The following is an 11927-nucleotide window of genomic DNA, read 5'->3' on the forward strand; positions in this document are numbered from 1 at the left end:
GGAGTCCACGACCCCTCTCCGACTCGCACAGCTGCTGGGATGTGCCCGTCTACAATATCAATTTCGCAGCAGATAATGATAGCCCATCAATCCAGACAAAAATCAATCTATCGTCTCAGACTCTTTTCAGCTACAAATGTATCTGTGAGTGCGTGAGAACATATGATCGGTTATGATTTGGTCAAATTACCATGAGCTGCTTGACATTACTGCAATTTCGATTCTTGCTTTGCTAAATGATTTCACCCATTGCTCGAAACAGGACACCTTTCACGTTTACACGGAACACGAAACACACCGGACTACAGGGAAAATGCACAAAGCTGAGCAGGCCGTGTTCCACATCATACCGTGCAGCAGAGTTACAGTCACTGTGTCTGTTTTGCAGAATAAGAGTCCCAAAGAATGTTCTCCACCCTAAAACCGGAGGTAGCATTACAATCCGAGAACGACAGATCACATTGTGAGAATGCTCTGACCTCGGAGCCAGTTCGAGATGCCACTTTCCTTGCCTTTTACCTTAACCGTGCAATTTGCTGCAGAGATGCTCAGTCCTGGACATGAGCCTCATGGATACCAACTGAGTTGGAAACCTGTGTGGGAATCGAGGAGAAGCGACTCAATAAATTTTGCTAAATTCCATGGTGTTTATGAGAAATGCAGTTTGTGTTCACCTCAATCTAAAAGCCAGTTTCTGAACATAGTAACAGAAGTCAAAAGGTAATTACCTCACCCCACCCCCTCTCCGGAAGAGGTGCTAACTGCCCTTGAGTGCTTTTTGTTCTCGATGTGAAGAGCTCTCACGCCTGAGTCACCCTCACGTCTCTGGTTGCTGAGTGAATCACAAAGAAGGAATTTCACCAGAGCTGGAACTGCCTCACTTCCCCACTCGCCCTCCCCGTGTACATTTTCCTGCTCCTCAGTGATTTAAAGAAAACCAAATGGATGCGATGTCATTCTGTAGCCTCTCTGTCGATTCCTCCGTTTCAGTTCCGACGTGGCTTAGATCACGTGGCGCACCTTAATACTAGCGACGCTATGAAAGCACAAGTCCAGAGGTTCCTCTGAGAGTGTAATTTCTTTCATTGCTGTTGCTGATTGAATGAGCCACTAACGTGCGAACTGCTCCAAAACATGATTCAGGACCTCTGGTGCCAACTCTCGCACGTTGAATAACGACAGACAGCTTCCAAATGAGGTCTTTCAGAGACGACTTTGGGGTACATTTGACAGACAGACTAGTTCAGGAATCCGTGGTGCGCTGTGACACCAGCGCATCAGCTTCTTCCCTGTCTTTGAACCGGGCCGCCTGCGCAAGGAATGCAAATGCGGTACTGCTTTTCGTGAAAGGATCAGAAGGCGGTAACTACACTCTCAAACGGAATGGCATATGAACAGAACAAGGTTGGAGATAAACTTTACAATGCTTTGCACAGTAATTAAATGGAGTTGCATTACATTTCACTACGAGAGCACATTTGTTCAAGCAAATTCGAAGGCAGGTTTCCAGATAGGAAAGCAAGCAAGAAAGCTCCGTTCCTGACCATGTAAAGGTCCGCAGTTGAAGAACAAAGCAGTTTCTGCCCACTTTCGAAACGGGCACCTTTCGCGTGTAAGGCGAGCGTGATGACCACTTCACTACAGAAACCAGCCTCAGCCGGCCGTGCTGCGTCTCAGTGGCATCCAGCACTGACAGTTGAAGCCATTCTACCTTTCACCTTTCTGTTTCCATTAGCTCGTTGTTTCATGGGACTTGTTTAATTTTGGCTATGTGGTGAGCATGGACGAGATACACCGAAGTATCTGTTTCTACGCGGTGGACCCCAATAACATTGTGTTGCTTACACCGGCTTTAAAGGATTACTTTTTAGCGGAGCTTGCCGTCGCAGTCTGTGGCACAATCATTTAGTCTGTTCGGAAGCATTTAACACGGAACACAAACAAAACTGGCAAACCAAATGCAGTTTTAGACACAGCGAGCATGAATGCTAAATGTGAGACAGTCCGGGGGCATGAGCCATAAAGTAATCTCACAACTAACAACAGGGCAATTCCAAACTACTCTTTCAAACATACTGGAGACTGAGTGCACCACCACTTCCGAGACAATGCTGAAAAGAGAGAAAGAAAGAACATAATAAGAGTGGGCCATAAAAAGTGAACTTCACCAATCACAGTCGCGATTAGATTACCTTTCCCTTCGGATGTGTCCAGGATGGAGATGAAGTAAATGGGAGAAATTCAATAACAAATGACATCGAAATTCATTGGAACGATTTTCTCATTGGCCAGAAAACCAAATAACGACGAGTCGAGTCACCGTAGGACTTTGTTTCACAACAGCGATGAAATAACAGTCTCCATTCGGTTCCAGTAAAATCTCAACTTGCCTGGAACGTGAAGCAACAGTAGAGCTGCATGCGATTTTCCGCGCGGGAGGCGAACACGATCATGACAGCACAGACACTTCGGAAAATTTGGCGCTTTACCACACCACAGTTAATTCCACAGGAAGCAAACTCATTTTTCTTCTGTTTCAAACAGAAATGCAGTAGGGGTCGAAACCGCATTTGAACAAGCGGCGTCGTTGGAGTTGATCAGCAGAAATGGCAGCGGTGGGATTCGAACCCACGCCTCTGTCGAGACTGGAGCCTTAATCCAGCGCCTTAGACCGCTCGGCCACACTACCAGCCGCCGGCGCCGCCCATTTTCTTGCACTTCCAATTGTGCTCCTGCATAACAACACATGCAAAGTCACGTGAAAAGGAGTCCACGACCCCTCTCCGACTCGCACAGCTGCTGGGATGTGCCCGTCTACAATATCAATTTCGCAGCAGATAATGATAGCCCATCAATCCAGACAAAAATCAATCTATCGTCTCAGACTCTTTTCAGCTACAAATGTATCTGTGAGTGCGTGAGAACATATGATCGGTTATGATTTGGTCAAATTACCATGAGCTGCTTGACATTACTGCAATTTCGATTCTTGCTTTGCTAAATGATTTCACCCATTGCTCGAAACAGGACACCTTTCACGTTTACACGGAACACGAAACACACCGGACTACAGGGAAAATGCACAAAGCTGAGCAGGCCGTGTTCCACATCATACCGTGCAGCAGAGTTACAGTCACTGTGTCTGTTTTGCAGAATAAGAGTCCCAAAGAATGTTCTCCACCCTAAAACCGGAGGTAGCATTACAATCCGAGAACGACAGATCACATTGTGAGAATGCTCTGACCTCGGAGCCAGTTCGAGATGCCACTTTCCTTGCCTTTTACCTTAACCGTGCAATTTGCTGCAGAGATGCTCAGTCCTGGACATGAGCCTCATGGATACCAACTGAGTTGGAAACCTGTGTGGGAATCGAGGAGAAGCGACTCAATAAATTTTGCTAAATTCCATGGTGTTTATGAGAAATGCAGTTTGTGTTCACCTCAATCTAAAAGCCAGTTTCTGAACATAGTAACAGAAGTCAAAAGGTAATTACCTCACCCCACCCCCTCTCCGGAAGAGGTGCTAACTGCCCTTGAGTGCTTTTTGTTCTCGATGTGAAGAGCTCTCACGCCTGAGTCACCCTCACGTCTCTGGTTGCTGAGTGAATCACAAAGAAGGAATTTCACCAGAGCTGGAACTGCCTCACTTCCCCACTCGCCCTCCCCGTGTACATTTTCCTGCTCCTCAGTGATTTAAAGAAAACCAAATGGATGCGATGTCATTCTGTAGCCTCTCTGTCGATTCCTCCGTTTCAGTTCCGACGTGGCTTAGATCACGTGGCGCACCTTAATACTAGCGACGCTATGAAAGCACAAGTCCAGAGGTTCCTCTGAGAGTGTAATTTCTTTCATTGCTGTTGCTGATTGAATGAGCCACTAACGTGCGAACTGCTCCAAAACATGATTCAGGACCTCTGGTGCCAACTCTCGCACGTTGAATAACGACAGACAGCTTCCAAATGAGGTCTTTCAGAGACGACTTTGGGGTACATTTGACAGACAGACTAGTTCAGGAATCCGTGGTGCGCTGTGACACCAGCGCATCAGCTTCTTCCCTGTCTTTGAACCGGGCCGCCTGCGCAAGGAATGCAAATGCGGTACTGCTTTTCGTGAAAGGATCAGAAGGCGGTAACTACACTCTCAAACGGAATGGCATATGAACAGAACCAGGTTGGAGATAAACTTTACAATGCTTTGCACAGTAATTAAATGGAGTTGCATTACATTTCACTACGAGAGCACATTTGTTCAAGCAAATTCGAAGGCAGGTTTCCAGATAGGAAAGCAAGCAAGAAAGCTCCGTTCCTGACCATGTAAAGGTCCGCAGTTGAAGAACAAAGCAGTTTCTGCCCACTTTCGAAACGGGCACCTTTCGCGTGTAAGGCGAGCGTGATGACCACTTCACTACAGAAACCAGCCTCAGCCGGCCGTGCTGCGTCTCAGTGGCATCCAGCACTGACAGTTGAAGCCATTCTACCTTTCACCTTTCTGTTTCCATTAGCTCGTTGTTTCATGGGACTTGTTTAATTTTGGCTATGTGGTGAGCATGGACGAGATACACCGAAGTATCTGTTTCTACGCGGTGGACCCCAATAACATTGTGTTGCTTACACCGGCTTTAAAGGATTACGTTTTAGCGGAGCTTGCCGTCGCAGTCTGTGGCACAATCATTTAGTCTGTTCGGAAGCATTTAACACGGAACACAAACAAAACTGGCAAACCAAATGCAGTTTTAGACACAGCGAGCATGAATGCTAAATGTGAGACAGTCCGGGGGCATGAGCCATAAAGTAATCTCACAACTAACAACAGGGCAATTCCAAACTACTCTTTCAAACATACTGGAGACTGAGTGCACCACCACTTCCGAGACAATGCTGAAAAGAGAGAAAGAAAGAACATAATAAGAGTGGGCCATAAAAAGTGAATTTCACCAATCACAGTCGCGATTAGATTACCTTTCCCTTCGGATGTGTCCAGGATGGAGATGAAGTAAATGGGAGAAATTCAATAACAAATGACATCGAAATTCATTGGAACGATTTTCTCATTGGCCAGAAAACCAAATAACGACGAGTCGAGTCACCGTAGGACTTTGTTTCACAACAGCGATGAAATAACAGTCTCCATTCGGTTCCAGTAAAATCTCAACTTGCCTGGAACGTGAAGCAACAGTAGAGCTGCATGCGATTTTCCGCGCGGGAGGCGAACACGATCATGACAGCACAGACACTTCGGAAAATTTGGCGCTTTACCACACCACAGTTAATTCCACAGGAAGCAAACTCATTTTTCTTCTGTTTCAAACAGAAATGCAGTAGGGGTCGAAACCGCATTTGAACAAGCGGCGTCGTTGGAGTTGATCAGCAGAAATGGCAGCGGTGGGATTCGAACCCACGCCTCTGTCGAGACTGGAGCCTTAATCCAGCGCCTTAGACCGCTCGGCCACACTACCAGCCGCCGGCGCCGCCCATTTCCTTGCACTTCCAATTGTGCTCCTGCATAACAACACATGCAAAGTCACGTGAAAAGGAGTCCACGACCCCTCTCCGACTCGCACAGCTGCTGGGATGTGCCCGTCTACAATATCAATTTCGCAGCAGATAATGATAGCCCATCAATCCAGACAAAAATCAATCTATCGTCTCAGACTCTTTTCAGCTACAAATGTATCTGTGAGTGCGTGAGAACATATGATCGGTTATGATTTGGTCAAATTACCATGAGCTGCTTGACATTACTGCAATTTCGATTCTTGCTTTGCTAAATGATTTCACCCATTGCTCGAAACAGGACACCTTTCACGTTTACACGGAACACGAAACACACCGGACTACAGGGAAAATGCACAAAGCTGAGCAGGCCGTGTTCCACATCATACCGTGCAGCAGAGTTACAGTCACTGTGTCTGTTTTGCAGAATAAGAGTCCCAAAGAATGTTCTCCACCCTAAAACCGGAGGTAGCATTACAATCCGAGAACGACAGATCACATTGTGAGGATGCTCTGACCTCGGAGCCAGTTCGAGATGCCACTTTCCTTGCCTTTTACCTTAACCGTGCAATTTGCTGCAGAGATGCTCAGTCCTGGACATGAGCCTCATGGATACCAACTGAGTTGGAAACCTGTGTGGGAATCGAGGAGAAGCGACTCAATAAATTTTGCTAAATTCCATGGTGTTTATGAGAAATGCAGTTTGTGTTCACCTCAATCTAAAAGCCAGTTTCTGAACATAGTAACAGAAGTCAAAAGGTAATTACCTCACCCCACCCCCTCTCCGGAAGAGGTGCTAACTGCCCTTGAGTGCTTTTTGTTCTCGATGTGAAGAGCTCTCACGCCTGAGTCACCCTCACGTCTCTGGTTGCTGAGTGAATCACAAAGAAGGAATTTCACCAGAGCTGGGACTGCCTCACTTCCCCACTCGCCCTCCCCGTGTACATTTTCCTGCTCCTCAGTGATTTAAAGAAAACCAAATGGATGCGATGTCATTCTGTAGCCTCTCTGTCGATTCCTCCGTTTCAGTTCCGACGTGGCTTAGATCACGTGGCGCACCTTAATACTAGCGACGCTATGAAAGCACAAGTCCAGAGGTTCCTCTGAGAGTGTAATTTCTTTCATTGCTGTTGCTGATTGAATGAGCCACTAACGTGCGAACTGCTCCAAAACATGATTCAGGACCTCTGGTGCCAACTCTCGCACGTTGAATAACGACAGACAGCTTCCAAATGAGGTCTTTCAGAGACGACTTTGGGGTACATTTGACAGACAGACTAGTTCAGGAATCCGTGGTGCGCTGTGACACCAGCGCATCAGCTTCTTCCCTGTCTTTGAACCGGGCCGCCTGCGCAAGGAATGCAAATGCGGTACTGCTTTTCGTGAAAGGATCAGAAGGCGGTAACTACTCTCAAACGGAATGGCATATGAACAGAACCAGGTTGGAGATAAACTTTACAATGCTTTGCACAGTAATTAAATGGAGTTGCATTACATTTCATTACGAGAGCACATTTGTTCAAGCAAATTCGAAGGCAGGTTTCCAGATAGGAAAGCAAGCAAGAAAGCTCCGTTCCTGACCATGTAAAGGTCCGCAGTTGAAGAACAAAGCAGTTTCTGCCCACTTTCGAAACGGGCACCTTTCGCGTGTAAGGCGAGCGTGATGACCACTTCACTACAGAAACCAGCCTCAGCCGGCCGTGCTGCGTCTCAGTGGCATCCAGCACTGACAGTTGAAGCCATTCTACCTTTCACCTTTCTGTTTCCATTAGCTCGTTGTTTCATGGGACTTGTTTAATTTTGGCTATGTGGTGAGCATGGACGAGATACACCGAAGTATCTGTTTCTACGCGGTGGACCCCAATAACATTGTGTTGCTTACACCGGCTTTAAAGGATTACGTTTTAGCGGAGCTTGCCGTCGCAGTCTGTGGCACAATCATTTAGTCTGTTCGGAAGCATTTAACACGGAACACAAACAAAACTGGCAAACCAAATGCAGTTTTAGACACAGCGAGCATGAATGCTAAATGTGAGACAGTCCGGGGGCATGAGCCATAAAGTAATCTCACAACTAACAACAGGGCAATTCCAAACTACTCTTTCAAACATACTGGAGACTGAGTGCACCACCACTTCCGAGACAATGCTGAAAAGAGAGAAAGAAAGAACATAATAAGAGTGGGCCATAAAAAGTGAATTTCACCAATCACAGTCGCGATTAGATTACCTTTCCCTTCGGATGTGTCCAGGATGGAGATGAAGTAAATGGGAGAAATTCAATAACAAATGACATCGAAATTCATTGGAACGATTTTCTCATTGGCCAGAAAACCAAATAACGACGAGTCGAGTCACCGTAGGACTTTGTTTCACAACAGCGATGAAATAACAGTCTCCATTCGGTTCCAGTAAAATCTCAACTTGCCTGGAACGTGAAGCAACAGTAGAGCTGCATGCGATTTTCCGCGCGGGAGGCGAACACGATCATGACAGCACAGACACTTCGGAAAATTTGGCGCTTTACCACACCACAGTTAATTCCACAGGAAGCAAACTCATTTTTCTTCTGTTTCAAACAGAAATGCAGTAGGGGTCGAAACCGCATTTGAACAAGCGGCGTCGTTGGAGTTGATCAGCAGAAATGGCAGCGGTGGGATTCGAACCCACGCCTCTGTCGAGACTGGAGCCTTAATCCAGCGCCTTAGACCGCTCGGCCACACTACCAGCCGCCGGCGCCGCCCATTTTCTTGCACTTCCAATTGTGCTCCTGCATAACAACACATGCAAAGTCACGTGAAAAGGAGTCCACGACCCCTCTCCGACTCGCACAGCTGCTGGGATGTGCCCGTCTACAATATCAATTTCGCAGCAGATAATGATAGCCCATCAATCCAGACAAAAATCAATCTATCGTCTCAGACTCTTTTCAGCTACAAATGTATCTGTGAGTGCGTGAGAACATATGATCGGTTATGATTTGGTCAAATTACCATGAGCTGCTTGACATTACTGCAATTTCGATTCTTGCTTTGCTAAATGATTTCACCCATTGCTCGAAACAGGACACCTTTCACGTTTACACGGAACACGAAACACACCGGACTACAGGGAAAATGCACAAAGCTGAGCAGGCCGTGTTCCACATCATACCGTGCAGCAGAGTTACAGTCACTGTGTCTGTTTTGCAGAATAAGAGTCCCAAAGAATGTTCTCCACCCTAAAACCGGAGGTAGCATTACAATCCGAGAACGACAGATCACATTGTGAGAATGCTCTGACCTCGGAGCCAGTTCGAGATGCCACTTTCCTTGCCTTTTACCTTAACCGTGCAATTTGCTGCAGAGATGCTCAGTCCTGGACATGAGCCTCATGGATACCAACTGAGTTGGAAACCTGTGTGGGAATCGAGGAGAAGCGACTCAATAAATTTTGCTAAATTCCATGGTGTTTATGAGAAATGCAGTTTGTGTTCACCTCAATCTAAAAGCCAGTTTCTGAACATAGTAACAGAAGTCAAAAGGTAATTACCTCACCCCACCCCCTCTCCGGAAGAGGTGCTAACTGCCCTTGAGTGCTTTTTGTTCTCGATGTGAAGAGCTCTCACGCCTGAGTCACCCTCACGTCTCTGGTTGCTGAGTGAATCACAAAGAAGGAATTTCACCAGAGCTGGAACTGCCTCACTTCCCCACTCGCCCTCCCCGTGTACATTTTCCTGCTCCTCAGTGATTTAAAGAAAACCAAATGGATGCGATGTCATTCTGTAGCCTCTCTGTCGATTCCTCCGTTTCAGTTCCGACGTGGCTTAGATCACGTGGCGCACCTTAATACTAGCGACGCTATGAAAGCACAAGTCCAGAGGTTCCTCTGAGAGTGTAATTTCTTTCATTGCTGTTGCTGATTGAATGAGCCACTAACGTGCGAACTGCTCCAAAACATGATTCAGGACCTCTGGTGCCAACTCTCGCACGTTGAATAACGACAGACAGCTTCCAAATGAGGTCTTTCAGAGACGACTTTGGGGTACATTTGACAGACAGACTAGTTCAGGAATCCGTGGTGCGCTGTGACACCAGCGCATCAGCTTCTTCCCTGTCTTTGAACCGGGCCGCCTGCGCAAGGAATGCAAATGCGGTACTGCTTTTCGTGAAAGGATCAGAAGGCGGTAACTACACTCTCAAACGGAATGGCATATGAACAGAACAAGGTTGGAGATAAACTTTACAATGCTTTGCACAGTAATTAAATGGAGTTGCATTACATTTCACTACGAGAGCACATTTGTTCAAGCAAATTCGAAGGCAGGTTTCCAGATAGGAAAGCAAGCAAGAAAGCTCCGTTCCTGACCATGTAAAGGTCCGCAGTTGAAGAACAAAGCAGTTTCTGCCCACTTTCGAAACGGGCACCTTTCGCGTGTAAGGCGAGCGTGATGACCACTTCACTACAGAAACCAGCCTCAGCCGGCCGTGCTGCGTCTCAGTGGCATCCAGCACTGACAGTTGAAGCCATTCTACCTTTCACCTTTCTGTTTCCATTAGCTCGTTGTTTCATGGGACTTGTTTAATTTTGGCTATGTGGTGAGCATGGACGAGATACACCGAAGTATCTGTTTCTACGCGGTGGACCCCAATAACATTGTGTTGCTTACACCGGCTTTAAAGGATTACTTTTTAGCGGAGCTTGCCGTCGCAGTCTGTGGCACAATCATTTAGTCTGTTCGGAAGCATTTAACACGGAACACAAACAAAACTGGCAAACCAAATGCAGTTTTAGACACAGCGAGCATGAATGCTAAATGTGAGACAGTCCGGGGGCATGAGCCATAAAGTAATCTGACAACTAACAACAGGGCAATTCCAAACTACTCTTTCAAACATACTGGAGACTGAGTGCACCACCACTTCCGAGACAATGCTGAAAAGAGAGAAAGAAAGAACATAATAAGAGTGGGCCATAAAAAGTGAATTTCACCAATCACAGTCGCGATTAGATTACCTTTCCCTTCGGATGTGTCCAGGATGGAGATGAAGTAAATGGGAGAAATTCAATAACAAATGACATCGAAATTCATTGGAACGATTTTCTCATTGGCCAGAAAACCAAATAACGACGAGTCGAGTCACCGTAGGACTTTGTTTCACAACAGCGATGAAATAACAGTCTCCATTCGGTTCCAGTAAAATCTCAACTTGCCTGGAACGTGAAGCAACAGTAGAGCTGCATGCGATTTTCCGCGCGGGAAAAATCGCGAACACGATCATGACAGCACAGACACTTCGGAAAATTTGGCGCTTTACCACACCACAGTTAATTCCACAGGAAGCAAACTCATTTTTCTTCTGTTTCAAACAGAAATGCAGTAGGGGTCGAAACCGCATTTGAACAAGCGGCGTCGTTGGAGTTGATCAGCAGAAATGGCAGCGGTGGGATTCGAACCCACGCCTCTGTCGAGACTGGAGCCTTAATCCAGCGCCTTAGACCGCTCGGCCACACTACCAGCCGCCGGCGCCGCCCATTTTCTTGCACTTCCAATTGTGCACCTGCATAACAACACATGCAAAGTCACGTGAAAAGGGGTCCACGACCCCTCTCCGACTCGCACAGCTGCTGGGATGTGCCCGTCTACAATATCAATTTCGCAGCAGATAATGATAGCCCATCAATCCAGACAAAAATCAATCTATCGTCTCAGACTCTTTTCAGCTACAAATGTATCTGTGAGTGCGTGAGAACATATGATCGGTTATGATTTGGTCAAATTACCATGCAATTACCATTTTCCTGCTCCTCAGTGATTTAAAGAAAACCAAATGGAAGTGATGTCATTCTGTAGCCTCTCTGTCGATTCCTCCGTTTCAGTTCCAACGTGGTTTAGATTTTGGTGCAGACCTTAATACTAGCGACGCTATGAAAGCACAGGTCCAGAGGTTCCTCTGAGAGTGTAATTTCTTTCGTTGCTGTTGCTGATTGAATGAGCCACTAACGTGCGAACTGCTCCAAAACATGATTCAGGACCTCTTGTGCCAACTCTCACACGTTGAATAACGACAGACAGCTTCCAAATGAGGTCTTTCAGAGATGACTTTGGGGTATATTTGACAGACAGACTCGTTCAGGAATCCGTGGTATGCTGTGACACCAGCGCATCAGCTTCTTCCCTGTCTTTGAACCGGGCCGCCTGCGCAAGGAATGCAAATGCGGTACTGCTCTTCGTGAAAGGATCAGAAGGCGGTAACTACACTCTCAAACGGAATGGCATATGATCAGAACCAGGTTGGAGATAAACTTTACAATGCTTTGCACAGTAATTAAATGGAGTTGCATTACATTTCACGACGAGAGCACATTTGTTCCAGCAAATTCGAAGGCAGGTTTGCAGATGGGAAAGCAAGCAAGGAAGCTCCGTTCTTGTCCATGGAAAAGGCTGCAGTGGAAGA

The 11927-nt window shown here is 46.6% G+C and overlaps 4 non-coding genes across 4 annotated transcripts; all 4 read right to left on the reverse strand.

Annotated features, from left to right (window-relative positions):
* Positions 1-2607: 2607 nt before the first annotated feature.
* Positions 2608-2689, reverse strand: trnal-aag (transfer RNA leucine (anticodon AAG)). The gene has a single exon. It is a non-coding gene; the product is annotated as a tRNA-Leu (tRNA).
* Positions 2690-5372: 2683 nt separating this feature from the next.
* trnal-aag (transfer RNA leucine (anticodon AAG)) lies at positions 5373-5454 on the reverse strand. The gene has a single exon. It is a non-coding gene; the product is annotated as a tRNA-Leu (tRNA).
* A 2681-nt stretch (positions 5455-8135) lies between these two features.
* On the reverse strand, positions 8136-8217 carry trnal-aag (transfer RNA leucine (anticodon AAG)). The gene has a single exon. It is a non-coding gene; the product is annotated as a tRNA-Leu (tRNA).
* Positions 8218-10905: 2688 nt separating this feature from the next.
* Positions 10906-10987, reverse strand: trnal-aag (transfer RNA leucine (anticodon AAG)). The gene has a single exon. It is a non-coding gene; the product is annotated as a tRNA-Leu (tRNA).
* Positions 10988-11927: the final 940 nt, after the last annotated feature.

The sequence above is a fragment of the Chiloscyllium plagiosum genome, unplaced genomic scaffold, assembly GCF_037043375.1.
Source record: "Chiloscyllium plagiosum isolate Xiang-an unplaced genomic scaffold, Cpla_swu_hap1 HiC_scaffold_18, whole genome shotgun sequence".
In the NCBI taxonomy this organism is placed as follows: domain Eukaryota; kingdom Metazoa; phylum Chordata; class Chondrichthyes; order Orectolobiformes; family Hemiscylliidae; genus Chiloscyllium; species Chiloscyllium plagiosum.